The 22,412-nt window shown below is 36.4% G+C and overlaps 1 pseudogene; it reads left to right on the forward strand.

Moving 5' to 3' along the window:
* LOC127420685 (SMC5-SMC6 complex localization factor protein 1-like) overlaps positions 1-21,649 on the forward strand; it is a 51,483-nt pseudogene extending 29,834 nt beyond the window's left edge.
* The last annotated feature ends 763 nt before the right edge of the window (positions 21,650-22,412 follow it).

The raw sequence follows: 22,412 nt of genomic DNA on the forward strand, positions 1-22,412 counted from the left end.
TTATTTGTTGCTTTTTCCCCTCCACTCAGACATAGACTAAAGAAAGCGAAAGCTGCGTTAGTCATTACAACCAGAGTTGTTTTTGTTTCGAATTTTAATTGTTCATTTTCAATTTAGTTTACTTTTATCTAAAATGATCCCTATCTAAAGAAATAATATATACTGAGATTTATTTTTTGTCTCTATCTGCTGACTAAATAATGAGTCAACACAGTAGTAATTAGCACTTGCTGAGAAGTTACATCTCACGACTTGACTGCAAATTGTACATCTGAAAACACTGGTAAAGCCCACTGCTAATATTAGGGCCATTTAACATGGACATGATTGTTAATTCATGGAAAACATGGGGCAGTTCTACACATTGCTTGTGCACCTAAAACCCTGATGTGTCCATGTGTTATCGTTTAAAAAAAAATGAGGTATCATAAAAATGTATTTAGTACTACCTTGAAGAAGCTATTTGACAACAGATACTCTCTTACTGTATATTCCACAAGACAAAAATAGTAACTGAATTTAAACAAATTATCCGGTTCAAAAGTTTACATTCCCTTGGTTCTAAAAGGATTAGTTCACCCAAAAATGAAAATTCAGTCATTATTTACTCACCCCTGTGTTATAACTCCATGATTTTTTTTCTTTTTCTTAACACAAAGGGAGAAATTGTAAAAAAAAAAAAAAATTGTGCTCAGTGATGTCATACAATGGCAGTTTATGGTGACCACCTCTTCAAGCTTCAAAAGAATACAAAAGTTTAATTCAGAAGTCTAACAAATGATTGTATGCGACTCATGTCTTGTTCTGAAGGAATACGATAAGGTTTGGTGAGAAACAAACTGAAATCTGATGTATTATAAGTGAAACTCTTGATCGACCATTTATCTCCTGTGTGCATTCATGAGACAGACTGTACGCAAGCTTTAGAGCTCCTGGCACGAGAGCAAACCCTTTAATATGGTGTGTTGCTTTCTCTGTGATTAATGACTGTTTGTGAATTGTTCATGAGTCCCTGCTTTGTCCTGAGCTGTGAAGCTGCCCTCTATTCTTAAGAAAAATACTGTACATTCTTTGGTTTCCCAGCATCTTCTGCACATCTGAGTTCTTCCCAACAGTGGCTAAATGATATAGACATCCAGCTTTTGACACTTAGGACAATTGATGGACACATACACAACTATTACAAAAGGTGCGAGCATTCATTGATGCTCAAGAAGGCAACACAAGAACCAAGGGCATGCAAACTTTTGAACAGGATGATGTGTAAATTACAGTACATTTTGTGTAGCTTTTGAAAGGCAGTACTACATAAAATATATAATCTTTTATCTCTTATATTTGCATACATTCTGAAAGGGGTGTGAAAATGTATAGGCCAAAAAACAAAAAGAGGTATGCAAACTTCTGCAATATATAGTCATGTTAAAAAGTTATTTTATTTTATATTTTGTTTTTCACTATTTAACCACATTTTAGCTTTTTTTAATTTACAAATTCCACGTAGCCTATTCTATCCATATAATTTCATATTGCATGTGTAATTATGAGCAGACTTGTCAGGTACACATTTTAACACAAAATTCACAACATTGGAACCTAAAATTCAAAATATAATCCCCACATCTCAACATTTAAAGGAATGTTCCGGGTTCAATACAAGTTAATCTCTATCGATAGTATTTGTGGCATTATATTGATTATCACAAAAATTTATTTCGACTCATCCCCAAAAATGTGGGCAATTTTTGAAGGATTTAAACAAAGAAATGTGAAGCTTATAATTTTATAAAAGCAATTATATTAATTCTTCTGTTAAAACGCATGTATTATTTGAGCTGTAGAGCTGTTTAAATAGTCATTTTTGCAGTCGTTTTAGGGTTTGTTTACATTATATCATAATGGCAAAGAAGTTGTTAAATTGGTTATAACTTTACACAGAAAAGGTTAGTAAGTGATTTTATCACACTAAAATCATGTTAACACACACATCCTTTATGTCTTGTGGCTATACTTTTGAAAAAGTGAGTATTTTAATGTATAAAATTGGCCACAATCACTTCCATTGCAAGTGCCTCACTGTAAACCAGATTTTTGCTTTTTTTAAAGAAAAGGAGGGAGGAGTCCAAATTTATTTTTGTGGTAATCAATATTATGCCACAAATGCTGTCGATGAGCTTAACTTGTATTGAATAAGGAATATTCCTTAAGTAATTTTTTTTGTTTTATTTATTTTGTATAACGCTTTTCAAAGCAGCTTTACAGGAAATCATGAAAAAAAAAATGAAACTATCTTAAATAGAAAAACAATAAATAGATGCTGTTTTTCAGAGTTGCAGTCTGCTTTAGCAATTAAAATTTTTTTCCCCCCGACTATTTAAAATGTTACAGTTAATTCATCAAGGACCAGTTTAAGTTGACAATACTGAGTGAACCACAAGAGACTACAGATGCCTACATGTGTGGATACATTATGCCTAAAAAGACTTAAAAGCCCAATATTAATAATATTTTTCTGAATTTTTAGTTTGACATTTTGTTTTCGTAAACTGTGAGAGACATGATGTGGGTGACTTGACTTAATGCAGTTCTTAACGACGGCGAAACCGCAATGCGAGCACCGTCTTGGCTTCACAAACGCCGTGTGCGATTTTACCAGTTGTCAGGTCCCGTGCCATGCGAAACTGCCTTGTAGTTTCTAGTACATTGTCTAAATACCTGTCTTTATGTGTTGGTCATGCCAGCCTCCTCAGTAATCGATGTTATACAGCAGTCTCCGTAGTAACATTCAAGCGTATTGGTTGACTGAGTGTGCTGCTCTACATGTGTTTTTGATCAAAACGGTGAAACTCTTGCTACGTCTACGACATCAGGGGGTGCTACAACTGCTTGCAGACAGTGTTCATTTATTTGTTTTGTTGTTGTTCTTTATTTTGTTCATTGCATCACAGATCAAATGCCCTAGACTCGGGAAAAAAAAGTCCCAAAGGCTCGAGTCCGAGTCAAGTCCAAGTAAAAATGTCTGTGACAAGTCCAAGTCCCTTAAAATTGGACTCGTGACTCAGACTCGAGTACCCCAACTCTAATCATAAGTAATGGAATCACTTTTCCTGTAAGCTGTCGACAAAGAAATTCCAATTTTACAACATTCTGTCCAATTTGGCAAAAAAAAAAAAAAAATCAAAAATAATTGACTCCTGAGTCACAGGCATCCAACAGTGCAGAGTAAGAACTGTTATAACCATCAGAACTTTGTGAATGGCCCAAATCAGACTTCATTACATCAGAATGTCCTGACCTCGCATGTGCTCAATCTGTTATTTTTACGGCTTTGTTCACATATAGCATCAAAGCAAAACTATTCTGGTAATGTTACAACTTCTCATACTGGGAAATTGCCAGAGCTGATGACCTCCTAAATGGAAAAATACATGGTATTTATGAAAGCTACTACTGATATGTTATGGGACTCATTTTTTTATCGTAGAACTGGGTAATTTGTCGATAATATATCCGTGCTACATATCATCAATGTGTTAAGGACAATATGAAATAAACATTTCCAAACAACCTATCATCAAAATGTAATAATGTCAAAGATTACTTTTCTGCTGACATAACCAAAGCTGAGTGGGTGGGGGAAATAATATTAACTAATAACTGATAAGTTATAATGACTAATAATAACAAAGTATAATATGGTGGTTTATAATGCCCAGTTTTTCTTATTCAATAATATTCTGTTTCACTTGGAAATTTTACATTAAAATGTATTGCGAATGTCATCCAGTGGGATAAAATAAGACTTTTTGGAGGGAGATGGCATGAACAGAACCAGAATTACATGCTTACAAAGTTAGATGAAGAAAAAAAAAAAAAAGAGATTTCAAGAAGAAATTCTATTCATCATAAGATTGTGAACATATAAAATATTATTTACGAATAATTGGAGTCTTATTTTATTTGGGAAAAAATGAGACCAATTTTTGGCAATTAGTCCACAGTATGTGTAAATGGTGAGCTTTTAAATTTGAGTTTGAAAAAATGCAGGCGGCAGCCCAAAAATGCCCCAGAGATGAAGAGGTTAATATTGCCTTTAAATATATCAGTTTTATGTTACACCCAAACAGCCTTGGTTAGTGAAACTACTATCCATGTCATTGAACTTGCCCACCATTTGCTTATGACTTTCTGAACCCTTCAAAGGTTTTATGGCCTCCAAAATGTACCATATAACAATAATTTTGTTACAGTATTTCCTAACCATCATCGATATTTACAATATTTGTCACTAATTCACTAAGTAACAAAGGAGCCATCATTTCTTTTGTTGTGGTTTTAGATTATAATACACTTAAAGGCTTAGAGCTCCTCATTGCCGCATCTCCAGCTCTGTTATGACAAACGATGACTTTATGTCTTTGTTAATAAGGGTGAGTTCAAATGCAGTTGTTTTCCTTTTCTATGTACATTAATGGGAGTATTTCCCCTCTCTCATTTTGCATTGAAGCTGCGTTAGATTAAAGCTCTGGCAAAACTCTCGATTTAGTTATTACACAACTCATGCTCTGTTTGTTTGTTTGTGCTAGTCACACCAAATACATTAATCAGCTTCTCTTCTCAGACTCTCTTTCTGTTTCTATCTCTCTCCCTCTGATTGCGAGTGCATTTGAGCTTCTCCATAATATTTCTCCTATTAAAATGCTTAACTAAATAACTTCCTCAGACTGAGCTGAGGCTTTATGCTGTGGCACTGTTCAGATCAAAACTGAATGTGTGACTGAGTTTGGTGTGGTATGTATTCCTCAACTTTTTATCATATGAATGATATTAAATATTCATTAGGGTTCTTACATATTAATGACAATACACAGTGTCATAATTTTTAATACCTTTTTACTTTCTGAAATGTGTTTCTATCTAACAACAGAACAAAATCACATTTGTTATGTTTGCAATAAATATTGTAAACGCTAAGGGTCCTACTAATATCAGTTCTTCAGGTAATGTGAAATAATGAAATTGAATGATCAAATTAATTTTAACGTGCATATTGTGAAGTATGTCTGACAGAATCAAGATATTTAGTGAGGAAAAAATTTAGGGTGCCACTTGATTTTATCCATCGAGAATTAATTGAATTATGAAAAGTGGCCTCTACTGTATTTGACTGGTGGATGGAGTGGAGGTATTGAAAAATTAGAGTTCTTGTTGATGTCGGCCAAAAAGCTAAATCATTTCAGGGATGGAGGAAGTTGTTATTAATACCGTGGGAATAGCATGTTTTTTGGCCATGTACCTTGGTAATTCCATTGTTTCTTTAAAGTGCCTTGGAGTATCATGTAAATACCATAGTACACGAATATGGCAGTCATTCAGTTCCTGAGAGTAATAATTCCTTTCATTTATATAGTGCTTTTCTTGGCTCTCAAAGCATTTTACATAGTATTGGGGGATTCTCCTCAACCACCACCAGTGTGCAGCATCCACCTGGATGTTGCGACGGCAGCCATAGTGTGCCAGTACGCTCACCACACACCAGCTATTGATGGAGAGGAGAGTGATGTAGCTAATTCAGGGATGGGGATTATTAGGAGGCCATGGTATATAAGGGCCAATGGGAGGAATTTGGCCAAGACAATAAGGTACACCCCTACATTTTATGAGAAGTGCCCTGGGATTTTTAATGACCACAGAGAGTCAGGACCTCGGTTTAACGTCTTATCCGAAGGACAATGCCTTTTTACAGTTTAATGTCCCCATCACTATACCGGGGCATTAGGACCCACACAGACCAGAGGGTGAGCACCCACTGCTAGCCTCCCTAATACCTCTTCCAGCAACAACCTTAGCTCTCCCATCCAGGTACAGACTCAACCCTGCTTAGCCTTATTGGGCAACCAGGCAAGAGCTGCAGGGTGAAATAGGCTGCGGGCTGATACCATTGACCATGATACCATTCTTGAATCACGTGGAATCAAAGAATGAATAATGCTGTTCAATACAAATGCGTCAATGTCTGTAAATGGGCATTCCAGTTGTAAAAAATGCAATTCAGTCAAAAATGAAATTGACAGTTTTTCCTATTTTCCTATAACTCAGTGGAAGCTTGCTTTGATAATATAGAAGGGAGGAACAGCCTCTCTATATCAGCCTGGCATAATGGCATCGACTCGGGCCGTTTACACGACCATGTTTTCAACTAAAAACGGAAAACGTTTTATGCGTTTTGGCTGTTCATTTACACGACAACGGTGTTTTGGGGCCTGAAAACGCAAACGTTTGAAAATGGGTTTCAAAGTGCAAGTTTTTGAAAACGATGCCGTTATCGTCTCCGTGTAAACATACAAAAACGCGAATTTGAAAACTATGACGTCATGCGCACGCTTATTACATGTTATATAAAGAACGATGGATTGATAGGCATCAATTTGAGATGTATAATTATCAATATGATACTGGTGTCTGTGCAAATGACAATAATCAACAGTTTATTCATTTGGAGTGTTTTGTATGGAGTTTGAACATTGTACAGTAGGCAGAACCTGCAATTTGAAAATCTTGAAATTAATGTATGGATTCAGATGGCAAAAAATTGATTTGTATTTTAAATGTTATTTACTTAATTTTATTTGATGTACCTTTACCCTGCAATTCATTGTAGATTAATTTACCCTGTAAATCATGTATATAGCCTATAGACAGAGATGTGATGCCATGTACATTATTCAATGATATGCTTAGAATATGAAAACATGAGGCAGTGAAAATGCATGTTAGATCCAGTGTACACAAGACCTCTCTCACCGTCAGAAGATATCTATATATCAGAGTTCTGTCTGATATCCAAAACCAGTCAACATCAAAAGCTTATGTTAACTTACTATCCTACCAGCCCAAGAGTCAGCAGGGGGAATAAGAAGGCAGGAGATGAAGTGATGGTAAAAATGAGCAGAGTTTATTGAATAATCATGAGAGTTCAGTCTATAGGCATGCACGCAAGTTCTTCAAAACAACGCACGAGACATTCAAAACTACAATGGCGGACTAAAGGACTGTGTTATGCTGCTCAAGATTTTGAGTTTATTGATGCTTCTCCAGCAAAGTAACTGTAGTAATAAAGCAACCTCATCGTCCGTCCAGACAAAATTGCTCGATGCTTTCGCCATCTTCATTGTTTGTATTCACCGCTCTGTGGAAGAATGCTTATGTGCGCAGGCGCGTAGTGTTTCTTTACAAAGTGACATCGCCAACTACTGGCCTGGCATGCATAATACAGCGTTTTTAGTCATTATCGCAGATCTGTGTGAACGGGGATCATTTTGACAACGTTGTCGTCTGTATGCGAAACTTTTCAAAAATGCAAAGGAAAAACGTTTCCGTTTTTAGTACATCGTGTAAACGTACCCTCAGAGCGAGGGGTCTGCTCGGTTGGTTATGCGAGGCATGGGGGGGGGAGTCTAATTATAAAGCCTAAGTATACAGCTTACAACAGTATAGTTGACTAATTCAGGCAACCCAATGACTAGTCGTTTTTAAAAACACTTAAAAAAAAAAAAAAAAAACTAAGTGCAGTGAAATGAAAGAGAATGCAAGGGTTTTAAGACGTATTTTTAAAAGTGTATCTATTTTTAACTTGAGACACTCTCAAAAATCGCAATTCTTATGGGGGAATTTAAAGACGCAGCTTTTCCTAGAGGATTTTTCCATGCAAACACGACACAGAGCATCCTAAAATTCGAAACCATTGTTTTCTATGAATGTACGCACACCAGAACCACTCACATAGTTTTCCATTAAATTCCATTCTTTTCATCCCAAATCATTATCCAGGGTTCATCAACATCACTGTTTATTCTGGAAGAAGTGCAAAAACCTTTGTATGTACCTTTTTCTGTACTGTGATTAGATTCACTGTTTTGGACTACCCACTCTATGCATACACAGTACCTTTGCCTTGTCCTATCCATGTCGCAGTGTGGACGTTTCGTCCGGTGTACGACCGGCTTAAGACACAGCACGGTCCACTTTTAGCATGATAATTAAACCACAGATGCTAAAATTATAAAAAAAATAAAATAAAAAAAAACATTGAAAAATTATAGATCAACCTCACTAATCAACTATGCATTTGTTGAACAACTGTTGACCATTGTGACCCATCCCTTATCAATGTGCCCAGTTGCTTATGTATACAGTATAGTCAGTCTTGTCTGCATTAAGTGTGTGTAGATACAGAAGAGATTAAATCATTTTCTCTATGTCTCTGCCTCCCCTCCTCCACTTCTCTATTCATAGTCTTCGTCTGCCCTCTAAAGGCTAAGGGCGGCTTGCTTTGCTGTGACTGATGTTTAGTTTATATTCACGTTAGCTGCACCAGCTTGTCTGTGGCAGAGGTGCAAATATCTGCAAGGGCTGAATTCCCCTGCTTTGTTACGTATATGTGTGTGGTGGTGGTGTTGTTGTAGTGTGTGTGCCCTGTATGGCATGCATAATTACTAGCCCTGGCATTTAATCCCCCCAGGTGTTTTATGTATCTACCGAACGGAGGATCTGACACATGACGCCAATACCTGGATTCACTTCAATTGTTCGTCCTGACGAGCGAGCCAGTATCATATCAAAACCCGTCTGACCACTTTAGTTTCTGTGTGTGTGTGTGTGTATTGTCATTGTGGCAAAGCACTGACAGATGTGTATTTCACGGGCCATTGTGAAGAAAGGGTTGTGGCTGATCATGCTGTCCGGGGGGAGGGAGATTTGCCCGTAGCTTGTATTCATCAGGAGTTGCTGGTGTGCTGAGCGTGTATTCAGGCAGGCAGTCAGGACAGCAGCCCAGCACGCTCATCAAAACCCCGTCCTCAGCCTTTTTCATATTCCAGGTTTCGGCCTGTCAGGAAGTTTGACAGCACTGCAGTAGGGACCAACGTTAAAAAAAACTTGCACCTCCGCTACCTGTTGCCGCCCACTCGGATGATGGGCTCTGATGGTGGACGGGTTTGCTCAGCACATGTGGAGGGAGTTAAAGACCTCATGAATTAATTTGACAACTGGCAGCTGTCCAGTTGTATTAACTTGTTTCATATTGAAACAGGAAGTTTGGGTGGGACATATCAAAGGGCTTTTTTTTTATAGCCAATATAATTTAGTTATGTCACAGCCATGAAACATGATTTGCTAATTGGACAATAATCTGTGAAGTGCAAGATGAGTCATCAATATTTTTGGTCCATTTTCAGAATCGTATATTTGTAAATTTTAGGGTGTACACTAGTACAGAGAGTTTTTAAACTGGGGTCCAGGGACTGCAAGGGGGTGCTGGTGGTCTGCAGAAAAGGTTAATAATTCCTTATTAAAAGGTGTAAAAACTGACATTATTTGACCTTATTACAGTTTCATTCTGAAATAGTAAAAATAAATTGCCTTAGAATTTCATATATAATGAGAAATATTTTTATTTTTCATATTTGTAAGAAATAAGGGTTGTAATGCACTATTCTCTGTAAAGCTGTTTTAAAACAATATTTTTTTTTTATTGTATACATTCACAAATGTATTAATACAGCGCTTTTTTCACAATAAATATTTAATATAAAATTTTATATATATACTGTGTATATATATATATATATACAGGTGCATCTCAATAAATTAGAATGTCGTGGAAAAGTTCATTTATTTCAGTAATTCAACTCAAATTGTGAAACTCATGTATTAAATAAATTCAATGCCAAGTCTTTGGTTCTTTTAATTGTGATGATTTTGGCTCACATTTAACAAAAACCCACCAATTCACTATCTCAAAAAATTAGAATACATCATAAGACCAATAAAAAAAACATTTTTAGTGAATTGTTGGCCTTCTGGAAAGTATGTTCATTTACTGTATATGTACTCAATACTTGGTAGGGGCTCCTTTTGCTTTAATTACTGCCTCAATTCGGCGTGGCATGGAGGTGATCAGTTTGTGGCACTGCTGAGGTGGTATGGAAGCCCAGGTTTCTTTGACAGTGGCCTTCAGCTCATTTGCATTTTTTGTCTCTTGTTTCTCATTTTCCTCTTGACAATACCCCATAGATTCTCTATGGGGTTCAGGTCTGGTGAGTATGCTGGCCAGTCAAGCACACCAACACCATGGTCATTTAACCAACTTTTGGTGCTTTTGGCAGTGTGGGCAGGTGCCAAATCCTGCTGGAAAATGAAATCAGCATCTTTAAAAAGCTGGTCAGCAGAAGGAAGCATGAAGTGCTCCAAAATTTCTTGGTAAACGGGTGCAGTGACTTTGGTTTTCAAAAAACAGAATGGACCAACACCAGCAGATGACATTGCACCCCAAATCATCACAGACTGTGGAAACTTAATACTGGACTTCAAGCAACTTGGGCTATGAGCTTCTCCACCCTTCCTCCAGACTCTAGGACCTTGGTTTCCAAATGAAATACAAAACTTGCTCTTGGACCACTGGGCAACAGTCCAGTTCTTCTCCTTAGCCCAGGTAAGACGCCTCTGACATTGTCTGTGGTTCAGGAGTGGCTTAACAAGAGGAATACGACAACTGTTGCCAAATTCCTTGACATGTCTGTGTGTGGTGGCTCCTGATGCCTTGACCCCAGCCTCAGTCCATTCCTTGTGAAGTTCACCCAAATTCTTGATCGATTTTGCTTGACAATCATAAGGCTGCGGTTCTCTCGGTTGGTTGTGCATCTTTTTCTTCCACACTTTTTCCTTCCACTCAACTTTCTGTTAACATGCTTGGATACAGCACTCTGTGAACAGCCAGCTTCTTTGGCAATGAATGTCTGTGGCTTACCCTCCTTGTGAGGGGTGTCAGTGATTGTCTTCTGGACAACTGTCAGATCAGCAGTCTTCCCCATGATTGTGTAGCCTAGTGAACCAAACTGAGAGACCATTTTGAAGGCTCAGGAAACCTTTGCAGGTGTTTTGAGTTGATTAGCTGATTGGCATGTCACATATTCTAATTTCTTGAGATAGTGAATTGGTGGGTTTTTGTTAAATGTGAGCCAAAATCATCACAATTAAAAGAACCAAAGACTTAAACTACTTAGTCTGTGTGCATTGAATTTATTTAATACACAAGTTTCACAATTTGAGTTGAATTACTGAAATAAATGAACTTTTCCACGACATTCTAATTTGAGATGCACCTGTATATATATATATATATATATATATTTTTTTTTTTGAATTGAAAATGTATCTTCGGTGTATGTATAATTGTATAAAATGGATAATTTTACACATAGAGACACAGTCAACTTAAGAAGTAAATATTTATTTATTTATTGGCTTTAGTACAATGACAATATAAAAGTTAATTATTTAAGTTTGCAAACTATAGCAATTATTTAAGTCTTTATTATATCATGTTAAAGCTACACTATGTAACATTATTTGTTAAAAAATAACAATGTTATTAATGAGTGTGCAACAAAAATCCATCTTCCAAACCATGTTTTTACCCAAATACACTTTGATAAATTTATAATAATGATTTATATTTTAGAGCTGTTGGGACGGATTTCGCGGGAAATTGCATACATGTGTCATTCACCCGTGTGTGTTCACGTCATATTCATACACAGAGAAAATAAGCTCCGGCTACTGTAGCGCATGTATGGTGTGGGAGCAGCATGAAGCTGAAAGTTTGTTTTCACAACGAATGAGAAAAATTGACAATGGATCATTCAAAACGGCTAACCTCAGAGGAATCACCGGTTGTAAAAACAAAGAAACCCCTGAACAGAGCACAGTCTACAAGCAAAAAGGGAAAGTGACAGAGCAAGGTTATTATAGTTTTGCATTTTCAAATCAGTTTTTATTTTATATCGTTTTCAAATTTGCTATAAATTTCAGTTTAGTTTTAGTTAGTTTCATTAATGATTTTGTTCATTTTAGTTTAGTTTTTATTTTGTAAACACATTTCTATTTCGTTTTTATATATTTTAGTTTCAGTTCTAGTTTGACTAATTATAGTTTTTAGAGTTAACTGAACACTTCCAGAGTGTAGACATTTGAATTTAAGCTTGGCAAACATAAACAATACACTTAAAGCAAAACGAAACAGTTGAATATTTGCACACTTTACTTAGACTCAGCATACTTGTGTATAATAACAATGGTTTGAGATTCAACAGTCACAAAGAACCAAACAAATGCAATCAAAAGTATAAAATTTAAATGTATGAAAATTTCAAATGAACTCAAATTCATGTTAAACAGGAAATCTTGTTAAACTGGTGGTCACTGTACCGACGGCGGGCGCTCCGTCACTTTGTTTGTATATGTTTACATTTACTGCATACGATAAGATATGTGTCTTATATAATCTTGAAATCCATAGTCGTCTGTTAAATATAGTATTTTATCCATTCAACCACAAAGCCAGAAGCCGCTGCAGTGCAGAAATGATCCAAATATGGACATGAAGAAAAAAAGTGTATCACATCAGAGATCACATGAACAGACTTCCTCATTCGGATCTATACATATAAACTCTGTGTAAAGCGAAAAAATATGATGAAAGATGTCATGAATATATAGATGACTTCAAAAATGTATGGTTTGTCAATATTTTCCAAGCGATCGCTGGTATTTGTATAGGTTTATTAAACAGTTCTGGATTTGGTACTGGACTCAGTCTGCAAATTCTAGAAATATTATGCTTTCTGCTTCATTCTATGAATGGAATCCACATGAAATCAGTAAAAGAAGCTGTTATAACAACTCGATTATGATTGAAAGTAAGATATTTGCATTAGATTGTGTAATTTGTAATGTTTACATGGGCTAATGCTAACACGCTAGCACTTTTACCATAGTATTGCACCTGGTACCTCAGTATGCCAGCCTTCACCACAGTAGGACCTGAAAATATTTATAGATTAAATTACTCTGACGTCACACCGCAGGAAACTGCGCTTCCAGGTTCTTTCGAGCTGCAGATTTCAATGGTGGAAATAGGAAGCGCTGCAGTTTTAATAATATTTTAAGCTTTATAGAATGTAATGTCTGTTAATGTTAATAAGTTATTATAAAGGAATATCTGTGGTTTACAGTGAAGAAATTATGTGGGTTCTTTTCTGAATTATCGGCAAAACAAGTTTAAACTTGGTTCAATGAGCCTGTATGATTATGCCGGACTTGTAACGTGTTGATGAATACACATCCTCACATGTTTAACGCACTTCTAAAGCTTAAGAATATGTGAACTTAGAAATGAAAACTACCATCAGACATAAAATGTGTCTTTACTGCTTAAATTATTAACACACATACAATAAATAATAATATTTTACATCACTATGATCCTATTTAATATCAACTTAATAACAGCCATTTTCGATAGAATAATATTATTTACTGCATTCAAAATAAATGCAAACAGCAAAAATGATGCATATGACATTATTTTTATTCACTTATCCTTTCACAAACAGTAGCCCATGCACTGCAGTGGTGGAGACGGATCCTGTTCCTTCCGTTACATCTGGCCTTATAAGATCATTGTTAGATTATATTTGATATCTCATATCTGTCACAGTGACAGCACTTTGGAAATTAAAAACATCCGTTTACGATCGGAGTTTGCGTGAAATTAATATCCATCAACAGCTGCTGCGGGTCTATTGTGTCTAATAGAGCAGACGTGATAATGACGGTGACCCGTGAATTACCATCATTTATATAAAATGCTGAGTATTTCCTGATGCAACGATCAGGTGGAAATTTGAAGAAGCACTAATTTCCTATAATCCGTGGAAGACAGGGTGTTTCAACCCCACAAACTGCACTTTTTGGGCAGTTTCATCGCAATTTGAGCGAAAAGCCCATAGACAGCAGTTGTTTTCTGGGCTACCTAAAGAACCCGGAAGTGGCTGGGGCGGATGGTTTGTTTGTAAACAGTAACTTCATCTATAGAAGATTGTGAAAAATGTTTTTATACTTGTTTTTAAATAAAGACTTCCTACCAGCCATAATTCATGTCTGAGACGTCTTCATATATCAGTCTTTCAGTATCATATAACCTCATGTGCATTACATGCCACAACACCACCTGCAGGTATTCACTTAAACATCCCAATAGTGTATTGCTCTGTGGCTCTGAAGAGGAACATATCTCAAACACACACACAGATCAGATTTCCCCGCCATGTGATGAGAGCTTGTTGATTACGAAAGCGATCGTTTATTTTTGAGAAATTATTTCAGTTAGTTTTTTAATAACTGCTGTTAGTTTCATTTAGTTTTTCATTTGTTTTGAAATGTATTTTATTTCAGTTTACGAATATGTTTTTTAATCAATAATTTTCGTTTTCGTTTCAGTTTTAGTTTACGAAAATAACCTTGCGACAGAGTCCGTAATAAAACCCGAATCAACATCGGCTTGGCTTTTCAGAGGTGGCAACAACTCCGAGATCTGAAAAGATTTAAAAGCGACCCAGAGATGGCTCTTTTCTTACTCGACAGGTAAGATATTGTATTGATATGGTTTATGTATAGTTGTGTAATCACACACACACGTCTGTGTGTGTGTGTGTTGTGAAATACAATAATTATACTGTAATCGGTGCAGAAATTTTCACTTGCTAGCACACGTGTGTATTTTTCTTTATAATGGCAATAATTTATATAAAGTCCTTTAGTCCTAGGCTTGCCAAGAACATATGAGTCTTGAAATTATGTTGACCACTGGTTGGTAACAATGACAATCTATAAATTAGTTACTACCATGTTCTATTTGGCCAGAATATCCTGCAGTTATAAAAACTTTACAACGTTTGACCTTATCATACTAGCAAACATTATGTCTAATATTAACGTACGTTGCCTAATGTTTGTAACGTCATTTATTTCAAAACACCAATGTTTCCAATAAGTCAAAACAACACCATAAGATATGGCACTTACCTGTTCAAATGACTTGTTTTTGGATATCCGTCTTTTCCTTTCTTTCGTTATTTATTTGTCCATTCGCTCTGATAAGATGTCCTGTATCCATGTGTATACCGGTGCATCAAACCATATTCATCCACGCAGAGGAGCAGAGCCGAAGCACAACTTGTCATTATCAAAACAATGTTCTTCATGCAGTTTTATTTTTAACTGCTAGAGGGCCAAAAGTTATCTAGTGTAGTTTTAACTATTTTTCTCACAAGGGGGTCCCTCGCAAGGGGATCATTAAATTTGGGGTCCTTGGCATTAAAAAGTTTGAAAATCCCTGAACTAGTTCAGTATATACATTTCCACTAAGCTAATAGACATGGACTAAAAGTCACAAAACTCAAATTTTGTTTTCATGGGGTCTCCAGCGGGTTTAGGTTAGGGTTGAGAATCAAGAACTTTTAACATCTGCATTCTTCCACCTATTTGGGTGAACTCCATCCTAATATACTGACAGTGTTCCCTGCACTCCACGCAACAAGAAAGATACAGCGTGCAGTGACCGTGTAGTCAAGTTGTGAACAAATGACTCGCATGAGTCGGTTCTTTAATGAATCGTCAAAAAGATTCAAGTCAATCATAGCCTCATGAGATATGTGTTTGAATAAGTCTAACAACTTGTTCACGGAATCGGTGGGAGCAGATTTTGATTTACTCACTGAATCAAGTCATTACATGGTCATGTCCAACTTGAAATGAACTGAGAACTTGAACTGAGTACTGTTCTTAAGTCTCATGAGACTTAAATCAGAGTAATTACTTGTGTAAATACACATTCACAGCAGAGTTTAGTTGTAATGTTAGTAGTAACTGTAATTGACAAAAGAAGCATTAAAACATTTAACAAATAATAGTATTGTTTTTGTTTAGACATTGTTTACTGTATATAGTTGGGACCAATTGTTGGTGAGGGGTACAAACAGAATCGTTAATGGAATCATTAAAGAAATAGAATAGTTTAATTCTTTACGATTCCTATGCCTAGTTCAGGTAGAATTCACAAAGTGAATGATATACTCCAATGAGCTTGATGGCTGCAGACATGAGGACTTCGGTAGCATTGTGCATTGACATGACCAAGGCTCATTTATTTAAAGTGCTATTTTGTATTCTGGGCTGGTGAAGAACATGGTTTAAACAGAATTGAGACGGGTGTTTTGCACTTTGAGCAGTAAAATCTTCGTTTAAACACACATAGTCTAATGGTTTTAATTAATCCTTGTATTGGAATACCAATGCTACATTTTCATCATTAGCTTACAGTGTATAATGTCATGGTATTTGAAATGCAAAATGAAGCACTTGAGCCTGACTTAGTGTGTGCACTCTTCTTGGTGGGAATGAAAGAGATATTTATTTGAAAGTCTAGTGTGTTTTGAAGGATGCCAGCATTCCCCATACTAAAGGGAAAGAAAGAAAAAAAAAAAAAAACTTTTCAGAGCTCAGGCACCATTTAACTGTGCATAAAACATGGCCTTCTCTGTCCAATTCTTTTTTTTATCAAAGTTGTGGAGCATCAAGGTGAGGAAGCTGGAGGCAGTCCAAGGCCTCTCCATTCAACAAAGAGAAGACATTTGCAGTTTTATGGAGTTGTCACTATTTAAAGTCTTACAGTAAGCACCAAAAGGAAAACTGTGTTTACATCTTGTCAGTCAACAACACTGTTTTCCTTAAAGCCAGAAACTTGTTAGGTATTGAATACACCAGGTGCTGCTCGTTTATTGACTGCAGAGAGCGAGTTGGGACATAGACCTGGAGGAGTGAATTGAGGTAAGAGGTTGCGGTTCCATTGGCTGTCCTGAAGGCCAAATCCTTGAGTTTTATGCTGGCAGCTACGGGTAGCCAGTGGAGTGAAATCAAGAGTGGGGTGACGTGAGCCCTCTTTTGCTGATTGAAGACCAGACGCAATGCTGCGTTCTGAACCATCTGCAGTGGTTTAATCTTGCTAGCTGGGAGACTGGCCAACAGGGCATTACAGCAGTCCAGTCTTGAAATGACCAGAGCTTGGACCAGGAGCTGTATAGCATATCCAGACAGGAAAGGTCTGATTTTCCTGATGTTGTAAAGCACAAACCAGCAAGTTTGGGCAGTTGATGACATGTGAGTAGTGAAGTTAAGCTGGTCATCGACCACCACTCCATCAGGCATCAGGAGATAACAATGTTGTGTGGTTCCAAAAATTGATAATTGAAAGAGGTTAATAGAAATAGCATCAAATAAAAGATCTAAAAGATGGAACATTGATAATTTTGCAGTTCAAAATATCCTTTTATTTAAAATGATTAATCAAAATATCTGAAATCAAAATATGCAAAAGTGATTGTGCATTTCCAAAGATTTATAAACATTAGACATTAATCAAATATGGATAAGATGAAACATGGATTGAAATATTATTTTTATATAATTAAAAAGATGGAAAAGATAAAGAGTCAAGGATATTTATTGTCCCCCAGTTTTTTTGCAATTTTGTAATATAAAGCAGCACATTTTTCCCCTTCAGCCTTTCATTTGTGCATATAATGATTCTGGCTTTTGATAGTGGGGTTTCATCTGAGGATCAACAGCAGCTGGAATGCACTGCAAAGCTTTTAAGAAATTGTTTGAGCTTTAGCAGAATGGCTGCTACATTAGCACAGGGGTTTAAAAGTCAAGTATCGTCAAGAGCCGTTTGCTATAGAAATGAGGAGATCTAAATGCAAACAAAGTATACTTGACACAGCTGCTGTTTGCTAAGCCAAGTGTGTGTGCGCGTGGGCTTTACCTTCAGCCAAACTAAAGCCACTTAAGCTGCAGTCATATACAGAGAGGAAAAGTCAAAGTCATTTTATATAAACTTATATAAAAATATATACTAGCTCTGTTGTGAATCACCTCCAAAGTTTAATGGATTATTGCTAAGGAATTTATTATTGCTAAGAGTTAAAAGTGGTTTTGTCAACAAAAAAAAAAAAGTTTAAATAAATATTCCAGGTTCAATACAAGTTAAGCTCCATCGACAGCATTTGTGGCATAATGATGATTACCACAAAAATCCCCTCCTTTTCTTAAAAAAAAAAAAAAAAAAAAAAGCAAACATTGAGTTTACAGTAAGGCACTTACAGGCAGAAATGTTATAATTTTATAAAAGCACTTACATTAATTCTTTTGTTAAAACTCATGTATTATTTGAGCTGAAAAAGGTGTTTAAATTGTAATTTGTAGTCATTTTAGGGTTGTAATGTTTGTTGATATTACATCGTCATGGCAATGAAGTTGTAAAACTGACTATAACTTTACACAGAAAAGGTTAGTAAGTGATTTTATCACACAAAAATCGTTAACACGCATATTGTTTGTCTTGTGGCTATACTTTTGAAAAAGTATTTTAACGTAAAAAAAAAAAAAAAAATTGGCCCCTTTCATTTCCATTGTAAGTGCCTATTTTTTTTTTTTTTTTTAAAGAAAAGGAGAGCAGAGGCCAATCAAAATACATTTTTTCCTGTAATTAATGTTATGCCACAAATCCAGTCAATGGAGATTAACTTGTATTAAACCCGGAATATTCCTTTAACCAATATTCTAGTTCTGATCTGATTCTGTTAATTTAAATTTGTTCGAAATTCTTTACATGTTTGTAAAAAAATTCTATAATGCTGGAGATGGGTTGTGCCCACATTAACACACACACACAAAAACTAATAGTAAGATAGTACTACCATGTTTTGTTGGATTTTTTGGACATGTAACATAATAGTAGCATGGTATTATTTAAAATACCGTGTAAATACCATGGTGCACGGATATGGTAATCATTCAGTATATATGAAAGTACCATGGTCTTGCCATCAAAAGTCATTACTTTACCATTGTACTAGCCTACCAAATAACCTTTGGTATTTTTTTTTAAGTATGTACGAAACTTAAATTGAGATTTGAACCATTCTGTTTTAAATCTTTAGTTATTAAGTGTCACTCTAACTGAGTTTGCAGCATTAGTTCTGTTAGCATAAATTAGCTGTGGTGTTAGCCTTTGGCTCAACAAGCCTAATGATGCTTAGAAAAGATTTGCTTATTGTTGACAATTAATGTATTTTTACTCAATTAAATGCATTTTCACATTGAATAATAGTGACTACTCATCTTATGGACCATTTTCACTGATTGTGGTGCATTTCCACCGATAAATCTCGCACATTTTTTAAAATATTGTTTTTACATTTTTAAATAATTTCATGTATAATTATATCACTACAGTATGTTATATTACCCTGGCGTTAATTATAACACTGCTGCAGTGTGGTATCATATACAGCTGTTGAGGGAGTGACAGTAAGTTTGGCATCTTTGTCTCTTCAGTCTGCCGTAATCCAGCTCTCTCTTTTAGAAAACTGTGGTTACAGTGGATTATAATTTTTCTGTTCCAAACCCGGACAAGCGAAAAGGGTCCATTGCTGACTTCACATGGTCCTAATTTAGTAGGCGTGATGTCAATCACCTAAGCATTGTAAATTTAACAAAATTGATCTTAATTGATCTAAACAACCTCTGATTGTCTCAATTAGTTGAGACTGTGTTGTAAATATGTACAGTAAACGGTTCTTCTGATCCTTTCCAGATTCTCCGCTGCTGCAGCTGCATGACAATGAAGGTCAGAACCCTCTGGATCAGGTTTTCTCTACAGCCCTACGTGAGGAGCTCCATCATTGCGAAGAAGAAGGTGCCAAAACTCTGGATGCCCCATGCGTGGAGGTGCGGGATCTGACCTTCATAGAGGTCTGCTCTTGGGTGCTCAGCTGCCTGCTCCTTACCTACCTTCAAGAACATCACATACCTTCCGACAAAACCTCCCTCACACCTCTGGATCTCAGTCCCCCAGTATGCCACACCCTGGTCCACCTCAATCCAGGCATGCTAGCCTCCGCCTGGGGAGACTGTCGTGCAGTGACCCTCACTGAGGACCTGAGAACTCTGTTGAGGATGGAGCAGTGAGCAAATAATTATTACTTTAGAACCTTTACTGACTTTTAGATCAGGGGTGTGATTGTGTTTAATGCTGTTGCAGTGTTATTTCATTATTTGGTTAATATGTGAAATTAGAGAGATTTATCACATACTGTATTTAGGAATATTTTGTAACAAAAACTAGAAATGTTTTTTTTTTTTTTTTTTAATGTTCTTTTTACATATTTAGTCATACTTTTATAAAGTTTTATAATATTTAACTGCAAAATAGTTTTCTTTAGGAAAGTCTTCTTTTTTTAACCCTCCGTTTACAAAGATATAAACTATTGGATATACAGTATATGTTCAAAATGGAATAATAATTTACTACTTACACTATATACTACCAACTATTTTTTAATAGTTAGTGGGAGAATTCCAAATGGCATTTTTGCGCTCTTAAGGGGACACACTCGAAGGGTCCCTTCACAGAGAAAGTTCACTGTTTATAATCATGTGATCATGTGTGGTGCGTCATGATATTCCGAGGTAATTTATATGAGATGGGATTTAAAGGTGCACTCAGTAATTCTAATCCAATACACTTTTTGTCAAATTCCGCAAATATCTCCTCACAGTCTGCTAGCTGTCCGTTCTGTGGGTGGGCTGAAGAAAAAATCTAGTATTTGTACACAGCCCTGGCTCTGTAAATGGGACAAAAACAAAGTGGATCGGACTGATCCACAAAACACTACTCCAGCCAATCAGCAACAGGGGCTGGGGGAAGAGTGAGAGGGAAATTCATTAGAAGAGCGACGACAAATCTGGCTGATGTGAACTTTCTAAACTCCAAGGAGGACAAATGGCTGAGAAACAGACCAAGAAAAAAAGGTCAGACGAATATAATCTAAAAAGGATTATAAATTGAGGGCGGAGCTTCCAAAGCAGCACTGAACGGAGGGGTGTGTTTGTTTTGGCAGTTGAGTTCAAATATCAACAGTGTTTCTCATGAATCACTGAGTGCACCTTTAAGCCCTTGTAAACCCAACAAAATATATTCCTTACATATTTATATATTTTCATGTTTGTCTTTACCAAGTGCCACTTGAAGAGATGGTACACATTTTTTTTAAATTAATTAAAGACACCGAGGCTATTTTTGATGCAAAAGTTTTATTTGATACAGTCTTAGCTATAAGCATAGCTTCTGTTATCGAAGTATCATACTCATTCAAAATAAAGTGGTAGTATATGCCTTCATGAAGGGTGTTCCAAATAGGCACACCAGAGACAGTAATGCTGTGCTTCCTTCGGAGTACACACTTCAAAGGCTATGCCCTCTGGAGTGAGTTGGGCATAGGAATGGTCACTTTCAATTGGAAATGTACCCAATGAAACAATAGTACTATGCAGCATTGTTATCACATGACCTTACTATGTTGGATGTGAGTGGAGTCCAGTTAACATCCTGGAAAATAAATATGGTTATTTGTTTTTTAATTCAGTCCAATTAATTGGCAGTCCAATCAAAAGAGTTGTTAAAAACAAAACAAAACAAAAAAACATCAGTGATCATTTATCACATTAGAAATGGAAGGTCAAGTGTTGCCTACACTATTAGTGTATTCTGCACATTGTTTTGTTGTATACTTAAGATTTTGGCAAATATAGTATGTAATCCAGGTATTCGATGCTAACAGAACATTTTCTTGCTCTGCACGGTATACACTCACCGACCACTTTATGAAGTACACCAGTACACCTGTACACCTACTTATTCATGTGATAATCTAATCAGCCATTCATGTGACAGCAGTGCATAAAATCATTCAGATACGGGTCAGGAGCTTCAGTTAATGTTCACATCAACCACCAGAATGGGGGAAAAATGTGATCTTAGTGATTTCGACCGTGGCATGATTTTTGGTGCCAGATGGGCTGGTTTGAGTATTTCTGTTGATCTCCTGGGATTTTTTAGCACAACAGTCTCTAGAGTTTACTCAGAATGAAAACATCCAGTGTGCAGCAGTTCTGTGGATGGAAACACCTTCTTAAAAAGAGAGGTCAATTAAGAATGGCCAGAATGGTTCAAGCTGACAGAAAGGCTACTGTAATTTAGATAAACCCTCTGTACAATTGTAGTGAGCGGAATAGCAATTCACAACATGTCAAACCTTGAGGTGGATGGGCTACATCAGCAGAAGAACTTGTCGGGTTCCACTTCTGTCAGCCAAGAATAGAAAGCTGAGACTGCAGTGGGTCTACAATCTGTGTACCTCAGCAGAAATCGAGCTTCATCAGACCTGGCTGTTTTTCCAGTCTTTAACTGTCCAGTCTTGGTGGGCCTGTGCCCAGTGCTGATCTTCAGTGGTTTTCTGTTGAAATCACTGAGATACATTTTTTCCCCATTCTGACGGTTTATCTGAATATTAAGTTAAGCTCCTGACCCATATCTGCATGATTTTATGCATTATACTGCAGCCACACAATTGGCTGATTAGATAATCATATGAATAAGTAGATGTACAGGT

Source organism: Myxocyprinus asiaticus, chromosome 3 (genome assembly GCF_019703515.2).
Source record: "Myxocyprinus asiaticus isolate MX2 ecotype Aquarium Trade chromosome 3, UBuf_Myxa_2, whole genome shotgun sequence".
Lineage (NCBI taxonomy): Eukaryota > Metazoa > Chordata > Actinopteri > Cypriniformes > Catostomidae > Myxocyprinus > Myxocyprinus asiaticus.